Source organism: Schistocerca cancellata, chromosome 1 (genome assembly GCF_023864275.1).
Source record: "Schistocerca cancellata isolate TAMUIC-IGC-003103 chromosome 1, iqSchCanc2.1, whole genome shotgun sequence".
NCBI lineage: Eukaryota > Metazoa > Arthropoda > Insecta > Orthoptera > Acrididae > Schistocerca > Schistocerca cancellata.
This window is the reverse complement of record NC_064626.1, coordinates 1270746178-1270764182: the sequence shown is the minus strand read 5'-3', so window position 1 is coordinate 1270764182 and position 18005 is coordinate 1270746178.

The following is an 18005-nucleotide window of genomic DNA, read 5'->3' as shown; positions in this document are numbered from 1 at the left end:
ATTAGTATGAAATAGTGAGACTTTGTTAAGGGGTGTGCATATTTTTGCCCAAGGAATTTTGAGAAGACTTCAGAAGTGGTCATCTATGTTAACTATAATATTTCATTCATATTCAGTTAGATATGGAAACAATGTACTGGACAACTATTTTAAGGCCATGCAAGAGTGACTTCAGAGTAAAAAAATCTTTTAAGGATGATCCTCTGCATATTTAACAGTTCATTCCATTAAAACTGTCCTACTCATATTCAAGAATTATAGAAATCTACAATGCAGACAACTTCAGCTGTAAAGCTGAATCGTTTTCTCTATATGTTTGTTCCATTGAAATAATGCAATTAAAATGCAGTGTTATTAAGAAACCTCTAAAGTAATCTAATAGTTAACAGATGTTTAATTTGTGTCGGTTTTTATGTCCATTATAATTATCCAGGCTGTTATGCCGTGGTCGGTTGATGAATTCTGGGTCGATTCCCAACGTTTTGCCTCTGACTGCGGGAGACATCTTCAAGGGGGTCTGTAGCTCAATGGAAGGTCCAACACACCCACTGGCTCGCTAGCCAGTGGGTGTGTTGGACCTTCCATTGAGCTACGAACCCGCTTGAAAATGTCTCCCACAGTCGGAGGCGAAATGTTGGGAATCGACACAGAATTCATCAACCGACCATGGCATAACAGCCCGGATAATTATAATGGACATGATATTTCCGGCCGTGAAAGTCTACATTTTAGTGTCGGTTTTTAGTTATTGTGATTGATACTAATTGACCAAATATGTGAGTTATGTCATCATGGCCTTAGATCAATGATTTCAGTTAGAGTGATGAGCATTGGTTAGTTTCTATTGATGCTATTGGCAGGTGGGATATGATGAGTCATAGCCCACATCTCAATAGGAGACAGAAACTGACTGTGCTGGTAGTAGAATATTTAAGGTGATAAACTGCCAGCCAAGGGTAAACCATATAAAGCTAGCAACTTTTTTTGAGTAAACTCAGATTTCCAGCTATATTTCTTTTAAAAAATTAAATATAACCGAAAATGTAGAGTTTGAAACTTGTTAAAACAGGAAAGCTAAAACAAATATGTTGTATAACGATATCAGATGGTTAAAAATTAATATTCATGGACTTCCGATTTATTTAGATGAACTGCAGTCCATAAATCATATAGAAGACATATATTTGAACATCATATTACAACTGAAATAGATATGTTGAATCAGGCTAGATGTATCTTAGCATTCAGTTTCTGCAGATCAGGTATGGAAAAAAGGAGTTGGTTGATACATTCTGAAGGAATAAAAATGTGAATGATTTTCCAATGATAAGCATTTTGAAGTTCTTGCTGCAGAAGTAGAAAGTTATGGAAAATAGTAATGATAATATACAGAGCTCCAATCTACATTTTTAAGGTATTCAAAAAGCAGCCTGAGACAAAAGTTATGAAATGTTTTTAACTTCTGAACAGAATGAGATAATACTAAATGGAGATTTTAATATTTTTTAGTACATGACTTCTTTATAGTTAGTTAATTTGAGTTCATGAACTCCCCTTGTAGAACCTGCAACAGGAGTTATGACTGCCAGTGCCAATGCTATTGACAATATTTTCACAGACACATCAAGACTCTGATCTAATACAGCATAAATCTTACAGTTAACTATCTCTCAGCTCATGATATTAAAATGGTGATCTTCAGTATAAGAGTATGTGACATGAGTAAAAAAACTGAAAAACTAAATGGGCTATAAATGAAATTAAATTAAAGAATTCAAAAGTGTTTGTGAAACAGAGGCTGGAAAGTAGTATACAGCACCCCCAGTTTCAATGAAAAATACAATGATTCTTAACATAGTCACTGGCTGCTTTGATGTTGTGGTCTTAAGAAATTAACGTTTGGAAGTAGATTATATGTTCCTAAACCAGAACATCATACAATATTAAGACAGACTCTACATAGCATTACAGGACATGAACTACAACACAGTCAAACCATATTATAAGTTGTATTGTAAAATTGTAAGTGCCATTATTTGAGCATTAGTATGTATGTATTTTCAAAGCAAAGAAGTACTTACAGCAACGAAATAATTATTTGAAATTCAGCAGAAAATGAGAGAAAAAACAAATTAGGAAAATGAGAAAACATCTTTGCAGGTGTGTAATGATCTGTTAAAGGATAATCTCATCATGGTAGGAAATGTTAGTAACTCTTTTCTCAGTATCAGACAATTTAGTTCTGAACTGTTCCTTTCCAGATAGCCTACAATTTACAAGAAAAGCATTCCAAAACACGTTTTATAAAATTCGACTCTATCCTACATCTCAAAAAAAAGTTTTAAACTTTATCAACCGTCTTAAAAAATATATGTTCAAATAATTATGATGAAATCAGTAGTAACTTTATCTAATATTCTTCAGCGAAATTTTCTACTATGTTATGTTACATAATGAATTGTTTCACTGTGGTTTTTTGTGAAACTGACTTGAACATGTCACTTTTAAGTCTATTCACAGAAAAGTAGATTAAACATTAATAAAAATCACTGACGCATCTCATTATTTTCAAAAAATTACGAGAAGATCGTACAAAATAGACTTTACAAAGCCCTGGTATAAAAAACAAAGTAGCAAAACATATGAATTCAAAAGTGACAGTCAACTGAACAGGCTGTATTTACTGTGACAGGTGAGTCTCCATAATTAGTAAAATGGAAGTTATTTCCACAGGAGATTCATGATTTTGATCTTATTTGCATGGCACAAAGCAGAGTTCATCAGTTTCATGTCGATTGCACAGCATCAGACACTCATAACTTCAGTCAGTCATGGTGTACTGCAGAGTTCTATTAAGGGCCCTTTGATGTTTCTGATATGCAAAAATGATCTTGCATTTGTATTGCCACGATATGTAAGTTATGTTCTTCCTGTAGATAATACAGGAATATAAAAATACCAGTCCTGTTATTGAAATAGAAACAAACGAAATATATGAGATTATCTCTGGAGTATGAATTGATTTTTACAAGATTCATTATTTATCATAGACCTCCACAAGCTATAAAAATAATCTACTCAAACAATGAAATACAAGAACCAGAAAGTGTTGAAATACAGGAAATAGTGTTACATTATTGAGCGCACATGTAGATCACACAAACATATTGATAAACTCATTGCCTGAAATTAATGATGCATCTTGAAACAGTGTTTTGCGGATTAAATACTGTCAAGAGATGTGCGATTCACTGTATTAGTATTAAGTGGTCACGATATGGAGTAGGTCTACACTATTTGTGAACTTCAACCAATGATTCACAAGTAATTAAGAATAGAATATCAAACAAATGCAATGCAACAACATCTACATCAATGTCTTCATCTACGTGATTACTCTGCAATTCATAATTAAGTGCCTGGCAGAGGATTCAATGAACCACCTTCAAGCTGTCTTTCTACCGTTCCACTCTCGAACGGCACACGGGAAAAACAAGCGCTTAAATTTTTCTGTGCGAGCCCTGATTTCTCTTACTTTATCGTCATGATCATTCCTCCCTATGTAGGTGGGTGCCAACAGAATGTTTTCGCAATTGGAGGAAAAAACTGGTGATTGAAATTTCATGAGAAGAACCCGTCGCAACGAAAAACGCCTTTGTTATAATGATTGCCACTGCAAAGGGTTCAAATGGCTCTAAGCACTATGGAAGTTAACATTTGAGCTCATCAGTCCCCTAGACTTAGAACTACTTAAACCTAACTAACCTAAGGACATCACACGCGTCCATGCCCGAGGCTGGATTCGAACATGCGACCGTAGCAGCAGCGCGGTTCCAGACTGAAGTGCCTAGAACCGCTCGGCCACAGCGGCCGACTTGCCACTGCAACTCACGTATTATGTGTGTGGCACTATCTCCCTTATTTCGCGATAAAATAAAACGAGCCGCCCTTCTTTGAACTTTTTCGATGTCATCCATTAGTCCCAACTGATATGGATCCCACATCGCACAGCAGCAATACTCCAGAATATAGCAGACACGTGTGGTGTAAGCAATGTCTTTAGTAGATCTGTTGCACCTTCTAAGTGTTCTGACAATGAATCGCAGTCTTTGATTTGTTCTACCCACAACATTATCTATGTGATGGTTCCAATTTAGGATACTTGTAATTGTAATCCCTAAGTATTTCGTTGAATTTACAGTCATCAGATTTGTGTGTGTTATCACGTAATCGAAACTTAGCTGATTTCTTTTAGTACTCATGCGAATAACTTTACACTTTTCTTTATTCAGGGTCAATTGCCACGTTGCGCACCACACAGATATCTCATCTAAATCATTTTGCAATTCGTTTTTGTCATCTGATGATTTTACAAGACGGGAAATGACAGCATCATTTGCAAACAATCTAAGACAGCTATTAAGATTGTCTCCTATGTCGTTAATATAGATCAGGAACAATAGAGGGCCTGTAACACTTCCTTGGGGAACGCCGGATATTACTTCTGTTTTACTCGATCTGGACCGGAGACCTTGCCTTTATTAAGTGATTTAAGCTGCTGTGCTACACCGAGGATATCTACTTCTATATTTCTCATCATCACAGTTGTTCTTTATTACAGTTCGGGAATATTTACTTCGTTTTCTTTGGTGAAGGTGTTTCGGAAAACCGTGTTTAATAACTGTGCTGTGCTGTGCTGTCTATTACTACGAACTGTGACCTTTCTGACAGGAAATCACGAATCCAGTCGCACAACTGAGGCGATATTCGATGGGCACGCAGTTTGCTTAGATGACTCTTGTGAGGAACGGTGTCGAAAGCCTTCTGGAAACTAAAAATATGGGATTAATTTGACATCCCCTATCGATAGCACTCATTACTTCACGAGTATAAAGAGCTAGTTGTGTTTCCCAAGAACGATATTTTATGAATCAGTGCTGACTATGTGTCAGTAAATCGTTTTCTTCGAGGTACTTCATAATGTTAGAATACAGTGTGTGTTCCAAAACGCTACTGCAAATCGACGTTAGTGATATGGGACTGTAATTCAGCGGATTACTCCTACTTCCGTTTTGGGGTATTGGTGTGACTTGAGCAATTTTCCAGTCTTTAGGTACGAATCTTCTGTGAGCGAGCGCTTTTATATAATTGCTAAATATGGAGCTATAGCATCAGCATACTCTGAAAGGAACCTGACTGGTATACAATCTGGAGCGGAGGCCTTGTCTTTATTAAGTGATTTAAGCTGCTTTGCTCCACCGAGGATATCTACTTCTATGTTTCTCATCTTCACAGTTGTTCTTGATTGCAGTTCGGGAATATTCATTTCGTTTTCTTTGGTGAAGGAGTTTCGGAAAACTGTGTTTAATAACAGTGACTTCACCGTTGTTACTGCTCAGTGAAGGTATTGATTGCGACTTGCCACTGGTGTGCTTTATGTGTGACCAGAATCTCTTTGGCTTTTCTACCAGATTTCGAGAAAGAATTACGTTGTGGAAATTATTAAAAGCATCTCGCATTGAAGTACGCGCCATATTTCGAACTTCTGCAAAACTTTGCCAGTCTTGGGGATTTTGAATTCTTTTACATTTGGCATGAATTTTTCGTTGCTTCTGCAACAGCGATCTGAACTGTTTTGTGTACCATGGGGGATCAGTACCATCAATTATTAATTTATGTGGTATATATCTCTCAATTGCTGTCTATACTATTCTTTGAAATCATTCCACATCTCTTCTACACTTAGGCGATCAGATCGAAGGAAGTGGAGACTGTCTCTTAAAAAGGCGTTAAGAGCATTGTTATCAGTTTCTTTAATTGCACATAGTATCATTAGCACACAGTAGCAATAATACAGTTTTTCGTTTATATGCATCTGATGTAATTACAGAATATGGAAACTTTGTTGATAATTATTTTACTTGTGGGACAATAGGGAATGTAAGATAATGTAAACTCTTTTCAGAGAATGATATTATTATACCTGTCTATTTTTAATTATAAACAAATTTCTTTTATTCTACCTACTGTATGTGATTGTAGATAAACACTTGTTATCAAGAATTTACTACGATACCTGATATGGTAAGAATTTTAGTGTATTTAAATTTAATGCAGCTTTTAAACAAGACTGCTGCTTCAGGATACCTCATGTCATAATTCCATGGATGATAGTCGCACCTTCTGAATCTGGCAGACAACGCCAAAGAGAGGGAGTGGATCTATGATTCACTACTTACGGTACGACTATCTTTGAGCTACCATAGAGGTGGCCAAAAGTTTTGTCTGTAGTTTGATAGTAGTATCATTACAGTGCACACCACCTTGTGATTCATTTCAAGTCAGTCGAGTGGGGTGATCAAAGGTTCTGGCGAAGCAAGTCACACATTTTGATGAGATCCCTAGATGTCTTTGTGTGTAGGATAGTAGTGTAATGCTGGTCTTGTCAATTCATTCACAACGGAAAAGGAGGCCTATGATTTTCATGTACATAGTGACGTGGAGTTGTGATTTGTAATTCTTTAGTTTTTGCTTATGACTGTGGTATTTCAACTTCATAGTTTACTTGAGCAGGTTGTGCACGTTGGTAATCAAATCTGATCAATCAATTCGTTCCTGATTCTGACGGTAGCTTTCTACAATAACCCTTTTGAAATAAGCACGAGGGAACGAGAATCTTTGTGGGCCATATTTTTCAGGACGCAATCTAATTTGTAACATAGCAATGTGCTGATGTTCCCCAAGTATTAATCTAACAAGCCCTGAGCATGCGCATCCATTTCAGATTCCCCACTGAATGAGTTCTTTGTTTAAGTAATTATCTTTCCCTTATGTTGATTTATTTCCCGAATATTACAAATAGTTTTTGTACAATCAATCCAAATGTGGAATTCTATTGTAGCCTTTTGTGAATGTGTGCGAATGCTTGTGATGTTATAGTAACAGAGTTTATAGCCACGTGCTCTGTCAGTACCACATTTTTAATGACCTGCAGAGAATAAACTTTTTAAATGCCGTTGGAGCTATTCACCCTTGCTTTGATTATGTCTGTCCTTCTCCTGAATGGCAGCATACAGCAGCAACATTTAACACAAAGACATATGCAATCTTTCTGCTATGAAAAAGTAACACTTTCGCGCAGTGTAATCACTCTACAACGACGCGAAACTTACTTAAACCACGTTCAGTTGCTGTAGTCTCAATGTACTTAGGCGATTTTAAACACCATGAACAGTCACTGCGTACGTTGAAACAAAGACCCACACAGGTGGACATGCAGCCAAATTTCAGTTAGTAGTTTTTACAAACTGTATTCTTAAATATGAAAATAGTGGAGTGAGCTTGAACTTACGCAGTCAGATAGTGCTACATTTTCTGCTTTATTGAAATATATTTACGCTCTCGCAAGAGGCAAAAATATTGCACAAGCTATTCATATATGGAACAACTTTATTACACTAAAGGCTATATATAGATTCACTCAACTCACAGTCTTACGTTATTACACTTGATCGATCCCAATTAAGGATATAAAATGTTTCAGCTTGTACAGTTTACTTGTTGTTAAAAAATTGTTTAAGTGGTAATGTGTGGTGGGGGTAGCGTCTATGTGGGAATACATGGAGATGGGCAAGGCAGTTTAAAGAAGATGAGCCTACGATAAAATCTCATGTGTTGGCTGGACTTGGCGTGAATCTGTGTTATGGAATAGTTATGTATCAGGTTGTAGTCCGTTCCAAATGAAACGCAAGCTGATTGCAGAGTGTATGGTTAAGACGTTTTCCAGAATTATGATTTCTTTACTTAGGAAATTTGTATGTAAAACCGTGAAAGACGATAGTACATGGCGTGCGTTCCAGCACAGGCTGTCGTGTAAGGTTTGAATCGTTTTCGTATGCCCACATTGAGATTTCGTTGCTACGTCGTGCAGGGAACTTAAAATTTGAACTGAGTAAAGCAGTTTCGGACCTCCAAATATTTCAGCAACTCCATTGTGATATAGGTCCAGCGTTAAACTTAGTTTTAAATGAGGTCGGGTTGAACATTAACTTGCAACTTGTGACATTTTAATCCGTGTCTGGGAAAAATCCTGACGACTTCGCACTCAATCGAACTTGTAATTCTTAGTCAGTGAGCCCTCAGTTAATCTCTATCCACTAGCAGTTTACTGTTGCTGTAGCGGAAATAAGTTATCTTATTGATGATTAATTCGACGTGAATGGTGTAAAATCAACTCTGCCCCGATCCTACATTTCCATAATTTTAAATTACTGCTGATGTAGGCGCAGATATCAAATTTCAAAAACACATTTAGGCAGAGAATGGTCGCTCCTCTGACAGTTAACGAGCTACGCGTAAACATATTTGCCAGGCGTCGTTCCATCGACCTCTTGGCAAGTTTCCAGACGGCTGACTTGATCACGGAGTGTAGTAAGTAAACCAAGGATTAAAACGTAACCAGCTGTCGGTCAGTTCCTGCGTTACCTGTAATAAATGCATTTGGGTCAGAGCTTGGGAGACTTTGCTTCTCCTCGCTGTCTGGAGCTTGGCTTGATGAGCGGGCCATGCATACTAGATTCCCATACAGGGATCCATCACCAGTGTTTCCTTACGTGGACTAGCAGCGGCACGCCGTGAAGGTGCCATCTTACCTAGTTGCTGCTCTTGCCCTACACAAAGGTGTAATTAATGTATCTCACCACAGTGTTTCCGGAAGTCATCGGTTCAGTTTCCCATCTGAATTCAGATTTTCGGCGGTTTCCATAAATCGATGAGAACAGATGCTATGACGGTCCCGCTGAGAATGATACAGTCGATTCTTCCGGCATCCTTGCGCACGCTGAGCATGCGTTCTGTAGAAACCGTAATCGCCATCCACGTCGGATGCTTCTTGATGCTGCGGGGGGCGTCGATGGAAATCGTAAAGTCGGAGAATGGTGTCGAATCCAGAAGACCTGCAGGTATGAAGGAACTGATAGTTGAATATCTTGGAAACTGAAAAATATACAGGCGTAGACAAAAGTGGTAGTCGTTTAACAAAGTCAAGCTGGCAAACAGTAAAAACACCTATGAAGAAGACAGATGAAAATCGGGAAAGGAACGGGAAACTATTACAGAGAAAGCACATGACAATAGGAACGTGATAGAAAATGACGAATTAGAAAATGAAAACTTAATCATAGTAATGTCCTGTGCAGAATTTGAGAAAATGCAATGAAAATTTTGTAAGAAAAGAATTGAAAAATAAGAGTAGTATCTAGGAAATAAAGCAGAATGTTATCTCAAATAGACGTCACGTTTCCTCAATTAACATGGCAGACGGCACAGCAACTAAAACTGAGAAAAATTATACGAGTACTCCAACTTTTCTTTACATATTTACGTAGTTCAATAAGTGAATGAAGTAATAATGAAAATGATGAAATTCAGCAGATAATGCCAGATGGCAAGTTCATAATCATTGAAGACGCCTGAAATCTAAGGTCTTTCAATAGCTATCGTTAAAACTGGTCCTAAAGCTCTAGAGAAGCTGTACAAAACGTCGGCGAAGATAACACTGATACAACACTGTAATCGTTCATCGCAAAGAAGGAGACAGATAAGGCATAAAAAACTTTAGACGTCTCAGCCTCATTTCCGTACTGTTCAGCCATCACTAAGGCTATGGCTGTTTTCAGAGAGAGAAAAAAAAGCATTGCATTACACTTATGTAAAGGAACATGTTACTCTCAGACAATGGATAACAGCCCAATGGTCCTGCGCCCTTCCCTTACCTCACCTGCCCCTACATTTCTGAAGGGAGAGGGCGCAAGTAGAACAAGGTTAAAGGAGAGGGACGAAAAATGCGTGGTTTTGACAGCTCTGTTATTATTGAGCTGAAGAACAGATATAGCATGTAAAGTATTGAAGAGCAGGAGCCCCCATTCAGCTGTAGATGAAAGTGAGGCGTAGTAGGCTATTAAAATAATTTAAGAGACGATCGAAAATTGAGTTGATAACGATGAGATAGTTGTTTCTTTTCAGGTATCGGTCATTGACGTGGTGTAGGCCAACAGCAGCAGGAAAGCCCAGGAACAGGGTACGACGCATCCAATATCGTAATCCAGTGCTGGCGCAGGGCAGGTAATGGAGAATACTGAGGCACTGAGCAGTGATCTGAGTGAAAAGGACCAGGTGCCGATAGTTGAGGGAGGAGGCAAAAGCCTGGCCACGAACAGAGAATACCGTATAAGAGTCATGTTGAGAAACCAGGTGTAGAAACCTTTTACGAAATATGCGAATTGCGGAAATTCTCCGGCGATGCGATGAATCCTGAATGAACTAAGCCGTTAGGCGAGTTAGCCTGTCGGAAAGTAACTGGGTTGCTGCTGACTTCAGATGGGGCCCACACTAGTGCTGTGCCAGTTGCTGCTATTAAGAGGCGGGAGTCACAAGACACGGCCTAAACATCAGGAAAAAGAAAGATAAACTAGCTGAACTGATGGGTAGAAAGGTAGGGTTTGAGGTAGCGGTGAGGGTGGGGTTCGGGGGCAACGTAACCGAATGTAGGACTCCTGTGATTACTGATTCGACGTTTTTTTTTTTTTGTTTTGGTCATCAGTCTACTGACTGGTTTGATGCGGCCCGCCACGAATTCCTTTCCTGTGTTAACGTCTTCATCTCAGAGTAGCACTTGCAACGTACGTCCTCAGTTATTTGCTTGACGTATTCCAATCTCTGTCTTCCTCTACAGTTTTTCCCCTCTACAGCTCCCTCTAGTACCATGGAAGTCATTCCCTCATGTCTTAGCAGATGTCCTATCATCCTGTCCCTCCTCCTTATCAGTGTTTTCCACATATTCCTTTCCTCTCCGATTCTGCGTAGAACCTCCTCATTCCTTACCTTATCAGTCCACCTAATTTTCAACATTCGTCTATAGCACCACATCTCAAATGCTTCGATTCTCTTCTGTTCCGGTTTTCCCACAGTCCATGTTTCACTACCATACAATGCTGTACTCCAGACGTACATCCTCAGAAATTTCTTCCTCAAATTAAGGCCGGTATTTGATATTAGTAGACTTCTCTTGGTCAGAAATGCCTTTTTTGCCATAGCGAGTCTGCTTTTGATGTCCTTCTTGCTCCGGCCGTCGTTGGTTATTTTACTGCCTAGGTAGCAGAATTCCTTAACTTCATTGACTTCGTGACCACCAATCCTGATGTTAAGTTTCTCGCTGTTCTCATTTCTACTACTTCTCATTACCTTCGTCTTTCTCCGATTTACTCTCAAACCATACTGTGTGCTCATTAGACTGTTCATTCCGTTCAGCAGATCATTTAATTCTCCTTCACTTTCACTCAGGATAGCAATGTCATCAGCGAATCGTATCATTGATATCCTTTCACCTTGTATTTTAATTCCACTCCTGAACCTTTCTTTTATTTCCATCATTGCTTCCTCGATGTACAGATTGAAGAGTAGGGGCGAAAGGCTACAGCCTTGTCTTACACCCTTCTTAATACGAGCACTTCGTTCTTGATCGTCCACTCTTATTATTCCATCTTGGTTGTTGTACATATTGTACATGGCCCGTCTCTCCCTATAGCTTACCCCTACATTTTTCAGAATCTCGAACAGCTTGCACCATTTTATATTGTCGAACGCTTTTTCCAGGTCGACAAATTCTATGAAAGTGTCTTGATTTTTCTTTAGCCTTGCTTCCATTATTAGCCGTAAGGTCAGAATTGCCTCTCTCGTCCCTTTACTTTTCCTAAAGTAAAACTGATCGTCACCTAGCGCATTCTCAATTTTCTTTTCCATTCTTCTGTATATTATTCTTGTAAGCAGCTTCGATGCATGAGCTGTTAAGCTGATTGTGCGATAATTCTCGCACTTGTCAGCTCTTGCCGTCTTCGGAATTGTGTGGATGATACTTTTCCGAAAGTCAGATGGTATATCGCTAGACTCATATATTCTACACACGAACGTGAATAGTCGTTTTGTTGCCACTTCCCCCAATGATTTTAGAAATTCTGATGGAATGTTATCTATCCCTTCTGCCTTATTTGACCGTAAGTCCTCCAAAGCTCTTTTAAATTCCGATGCTAATACTGGATCCCCTATCTCTTCTAACTCGACTCCTGTTTCTTCTTGTATCACATCAGACAAATCTTCACCCTCATAGAGGCTTTCAATGTATTCTTTCCACCTATCTGCTCTCTCCTCTGCATTTAACAGTGGAATTCCCGTTGCACTCTTAATGTTACCACCGTTGCTTTTAATGTCACCAAAGATTGTTTTGACTTTCCTGTATGCTGAGTCTGTCCTTCCGACAATCATATCTTTTTCGATGTCTTCACATTTTTTCCTGCAGCCATTTCGTCTTAGCTTCCCTGCACTTCCTATTTATTCCATTCCTCAGCGACTTGTATTTCTGTATTCCTGATTTTCCCGGAACATGTTTGTACTTCCTCCTTTCATCAATCAACTGAAGTATTTCTTCTGTTACCCATGGTTTCTTCGCAGCTACCTTCTTTGTACCTATGTTTTCCTTCCCAACTTCTGTGATGGCCCTTTTTAGAGATGTCCATTCCTCTTCAACTGTACTGCCTACTGCGCTATTCCTTATTGCTGTATCTATACCGTTAGAGAACTTCAAACGTATCTCGTCATTCCTTAGTACTTCCGTATCCCACTTCTTTGCGTATTGATTCTTCCTGACTAATGTCTTGAACTTCATCCTACTCTTCATCACTACTATATTGTGATCCGAGTCTATATCTGCTCCTCGGTACGCCTTACAATCCAGTATCTGATTTCGGAATCTCTGTCTGACCATGATGTAATCTAATTGAAATCTTCTCGTATCTCCCGGCATTTGTAAGTAGGCTGTTTAGATTTTTATATTGGTAATACCACGTAGCGCTCTGTATGAAAATCACTGGCTGTGCTGTGTGCAGTCTGGGCTAGTTTGCATTGTTGTCTGCCATTGTAGTGTTGGGCAGCTGGATGTTAACAGCGCGTAGCGTTGCGCAGTTGGAGGTGAGCCGCCAGCAGTGGTGGATGTGGGGAGAGAGATGGCGGAGTTTTGTAATTTGTCATGAACTGCTATATATATTATGACTATTAAGGTAAATACATTGTTTGTTCTCTATTAAAATCTTTCATTTGCTAACTAAGCCTATCAGTAGTTAGTGCCTTCCGTAGTTTGAATCTTTTATTTAGCTGGCAGTAGTGGCGCTCGCTGTATTGCAGTAGTTCGAGTAATGAAGATTTTTGTGAGGTAAGTGATTTGTGAAAGGTATAGCTTAATGTTAGTCAGGGCCATTCTTTTGTAGGGATTACTGAAAGTCAGATTGCGCTGCGCTAAAAATATTGTGTGTCAGTTTAAGCACAGTCCTGTATAAAATGTTCTAAGGGGACGTTTCACCTTTTCCAAGTATACCTCCTCCTGTTGTGAATCTTGAACAGGGTATTCGCTATTACTAGCTGAAACTTGTTACAGAACTCAATTAGTCTTTCTCCTCTTTCATTCCTTATGCCATGCCCATATTCTCCTGTAACCTTTTCTTCTACTCCTTCCCCTACAACTGCATTCCAGTCGCCCATGACTATTAGATTTTCGTCCCCCTTTACATACTGCATTACCCTTTCAATATCTTGATACACTTTCTCTATCTGTTCATCTTCAGCTTGCGACGTCGGCATGTATACCTGAACTATCGTTGTCGGTGTTGGTCTGCTGTCGATTCTGATTAGAACAACCCGGTCATTGAACTGTCCACAGTAACACACCCTCTGCCCTACCTTCCTATTCATAACGAATCCTACACCTGTTATACCATTTGCTGCTGCTCTTGATATTACCCGATACTCATCTGATCAGAAATCCTTGTGTTCCTTCCACTTCACTTACTGACCCCTACTATATCTAGATTGAGCCTTTGCATTTCCCTTTTCAGATTTTCTAGTTTCCCTACCACGTTCAAGCTTCTGAAATTCCACGCCCGGACTCGTAGAACGTTATCCTTTCGTAGATTATTCAATCTTTTTCTCGTGGTAACCTCCCCCTTGGCAGCCCCCTCCCGGAGATCCGAATGGGGGACTATTCCGGAATCTTTTGCCGATGGAGAGATCATCATGACACTTCTTCAATTACAGGCCACATGTCCTGTGGATACACGTTACGTGTCTTTAATGCAGTGGTTTCCATTGCCTTCTGCATCCTCATGTCGTTGATCGTTGCTGATTCTTCCGCCTTTAGGGGCAATTTCCCACCCCTAGGACAAGAGAGTGCCCTGAACCTCTATCCACTCCTCCACCCTCTTTGACAAGGCCGTTGGCAGAATGAGGCTGACTTCTTATGCCGGAAGTCTTCGGCCGCCAATGCTGATTATTTATCAAAATTTAGGCAATGGCGGAGATCGAATCCGGGGGCCGAAGACGTTTTGATTATGATTCAAAGACGCTACCGCTTTTTTTTTTTAATTCATGAAGTAAGACACTTCGATATTGCTATTAAAATAAAGAAAATATTTAGCATCGATCAAGGTTTGAACTCAGAACCTTTCGCTTAGCAGCCATACACTTTTTTTTATTTTTTTATTTTTTTTTAATGTAAGGGGAAAAAAATTGGAAGGGTCGAGACGCGAACCACCGGTCCATCAAACAACTCAATACAAAACAATGACGCTTCGTATTACGCTTTTTTTTTATATAAACTGAAAATAAAAAATTAAACTTTTCACTCGAGGGAAGAATTTTTTTTTTAACAGTAAGGAACTGAAAACTAGTAAGTGCACTCGTTGGGTCGAGTTGGGGACGCACATAACTAAAACCATGCTAATAGTTGTAGAAAAAGGCATAAAGAAAGAGAGCAAAGTGCGGGGCGAAGGAAACCATGAAACAAAACTGAAAGGTGGAATCCTTACCACCATTAACCAGTGCTACATCTTGCACTGGATGGGAAAACAAAAACTGCGAAGACCTTTTCGCACCGGGGACAAAAAGAGGAAATGGGGCAAATACTGCTACAGAGTGTGAGGGTTCACAACGAACCTCTCCATCTGCTGTATCATCCAGGTGTGCCTTCTCGTAATGATGAAAGTAGATCCCACGTTGTACCGTGTAGTGTTCTATCATCGTCTTGTAATCTTAGCTTCTCTTACCCGTGATGTTCCAGCTACGTGGAGGGTCTTGGAACGCACTCCACAAAAAATTGGAAAAATATTGTCGATACTTTGGGCTACGGAGGATCTTGTAATGTCGTTCCTGCAAATAGTTCCAAAAGTCTAAAGTGTTCTTAGTGCCGTCTTGAAACAAATAATGCACTGCATGTCCACGAAGCCACGTCATAGCATTAGTTTTAGTGCGTGGGTAATACATCTCATCCGGGAATAGGATAGTATTGGGGTCGATATGATTCGGCGTTACCGGAAGGAAGTATGCTGACATTTGCCTCACTAAGTGCCACACTGCCGTAGACTCGCATCCTCCTGTATAAACTCCTCCCTAACAGGCCATGAAGGCCCAACGGCACCGACCGGCCGCCGTGTCATCCTCAGCCCATAGGCGCCACTGGATGCGGATATGGAGGGGCATGTGGTCAGCACACCGCTCTCCCGGCCGTATGTCCGTTTCCCAGACCGGAGCCGCAACTTCTCAGTCAAGTAGCTCCTCAGTTTGCCTCACACGGGCTGAGTCCACCCCGCTTACCAACAGCGCTCGGCAGACCGGATGGTCACCCATCCGAGTGCTAGCCCAGCCCGACAGCGCTTATCTTCGTTGATCTGACGGGAACCGGTGTTACCACTGCGGCAAGGCCATTGGATTCCTCCTGTATACACCTCACTAAAAGACCATGAAGATAAAATTAGGGAGATTCGAACCAACACGGAAGCTTACCTGCAGTCTTTCTACCCGCGAACCGTGGGCGACTGGAACAGGAAAAGGGGGAAGAGACTGTGGTGTACAAAATACCCTCCGCCACACAGCATAAGGTGGCTTTCGGAGTATAGGTGTTAGATCTCGATGTAGATCGACAGAGAAAACTTTCAAATATTCTTAGAAACTGATGAGTTCTTATTATGCACCAAAGCAGACAAACGAAAGCGTGTGATATTCAATGGTGTTGAACATTAATTCTGTGAAAGATTCACATAAAAGAAACATTTAGGAAATGCTCCTTAACACTTATAACAACTTCTGTTGTAAATATTTCTACCAGAATTACATATTAAAGCAGTACAATAAAAGACAACTAATTCATATTTTGGACATGTGTATGGTATTACTACATCAGTAGCAGTAACGGTACAACAATAATAACCGTATAAATCGCACTTCGGTGAAGCGAACCGAGTACTATTTGCAGCAAGGTATCTGGAAAACATAGTCTCCAGAACATCGTGCCGATAGGCCTGTATCCGAAAACAAGGCGAGTTTGCTTTTGAAAAGCTAATTATCAGTGTTGCTGGCACATTTTACTATCCACGTTTCACACGAAACCCCCTTCTCACTTTGTAATATTTCCTTGTCTGCTTCAGGGAGTAAAAACGAGCTGTTCGCAGGTTCCGAAAATATATATTCAATTTTAAACTGTTATCACGTCTCTCTTGTCAGACCCCAGGGGACAATTATTATCACACTTACACAGAGAAACATGCGGATGTCCATGTGACCAAAAGCACCCAGCTAACACACTCTTTCTTCTATAATCTCATTATAATACCATATCACCATAGCCAGCACATCAGTCGCGCATTTAGTCTAATCTCGTGCAATGGACTTTTCATTCTTGCATACTTGAAGTTGTGTTGATAAGCTACACTGTTCCTGTAAAGAAAGCCGTAACCGACGCCAAGCAGGTGTGATGTGGTGGTCCGATTCAGATTAGTTTACCACCTCTATCACAACAAACAGCAGCCATAAAAATGGAAAATGAAATATAACTCTCTCCCGTAATGTGCCATACTGCAGTCCACATACACTCCTGGAAATGGAAAAAAGAACACATTGACACCGGTGTGTCAGACCCACCATACTTGCTCCGGACACTGCGAGAGGGCTGTACAAGCAATGATCACACGCACGGCACAGCGGACACACCAGGAACCGCGGTGTTGGCCGTCGAATGGCGCTAGCTGCGCAGCATTTGTCCACCGCCGCCGTCAGTATCAGCCAGTTTGCCGTGCCATACGGAGCTCCATCGCAGTCTTTAACACTGGTAGCATGCCGCGACAGCGTGGACGTGAACCGTATGTGCAGTTGACGGACTTTGAGCGAGGGCGTATAGTGGGCATGCGGGAGGCCGGGTGGACGTACCGCCGAATTGCTCAACACGTGGGGCGTGAGGTCTCCACAGTACATCGATGTTGTCGCCAGTGGTCGGCGGAAGGTGCACGTGCCCGTCGACCTGGGACCGGACCGCAGCGACGCACGGATGCACGCCAAGACCGTAGGATCCTACACAGTGCCGTAGGGGACCGCACCGCCACTTCCCAGCAAATTAGGGACACTGTTGCTCCTGGGGTATCGGCGAGAACCATTCGCAACCGTCTCCATGAAGCTGGGCTACGGTCCCGCACACCGTTAGGCCGTCTTCCGCTCACGCCCCAACATCGTGCAGCCCGCCTCCAGTGGTGTCGCGACAGGCGTGAATGGAGGGACGAATGGAGACGTGTCGTCTTCAGCGATGAGAGTCGCTTCTGCCTTGGTGCCAATGATGGTCGTATGCGTGTTTGGCGCCGTGCAGGTGAGCGCCACAATCAGGACTGCATACGACCGAGGCACACAGGGCCAACACCCGGCATCATGGTGTGGGGAGCGATCTCCTACACTGGCCGTACACCACTGGTGATCGTCGAGGGGACACTGAATAGTGCACGGTACATCCAAACCGTCATCGAACCCATCGTTCTACCATTCCTAGACCGGCAAGGGAACTTGCTGTTCCAACAGGACAATGCACGTCCGCATGTATCCCGTGCCACCCAACGTTCTCTAGAAGGTGTAAGTCAACTACCCTG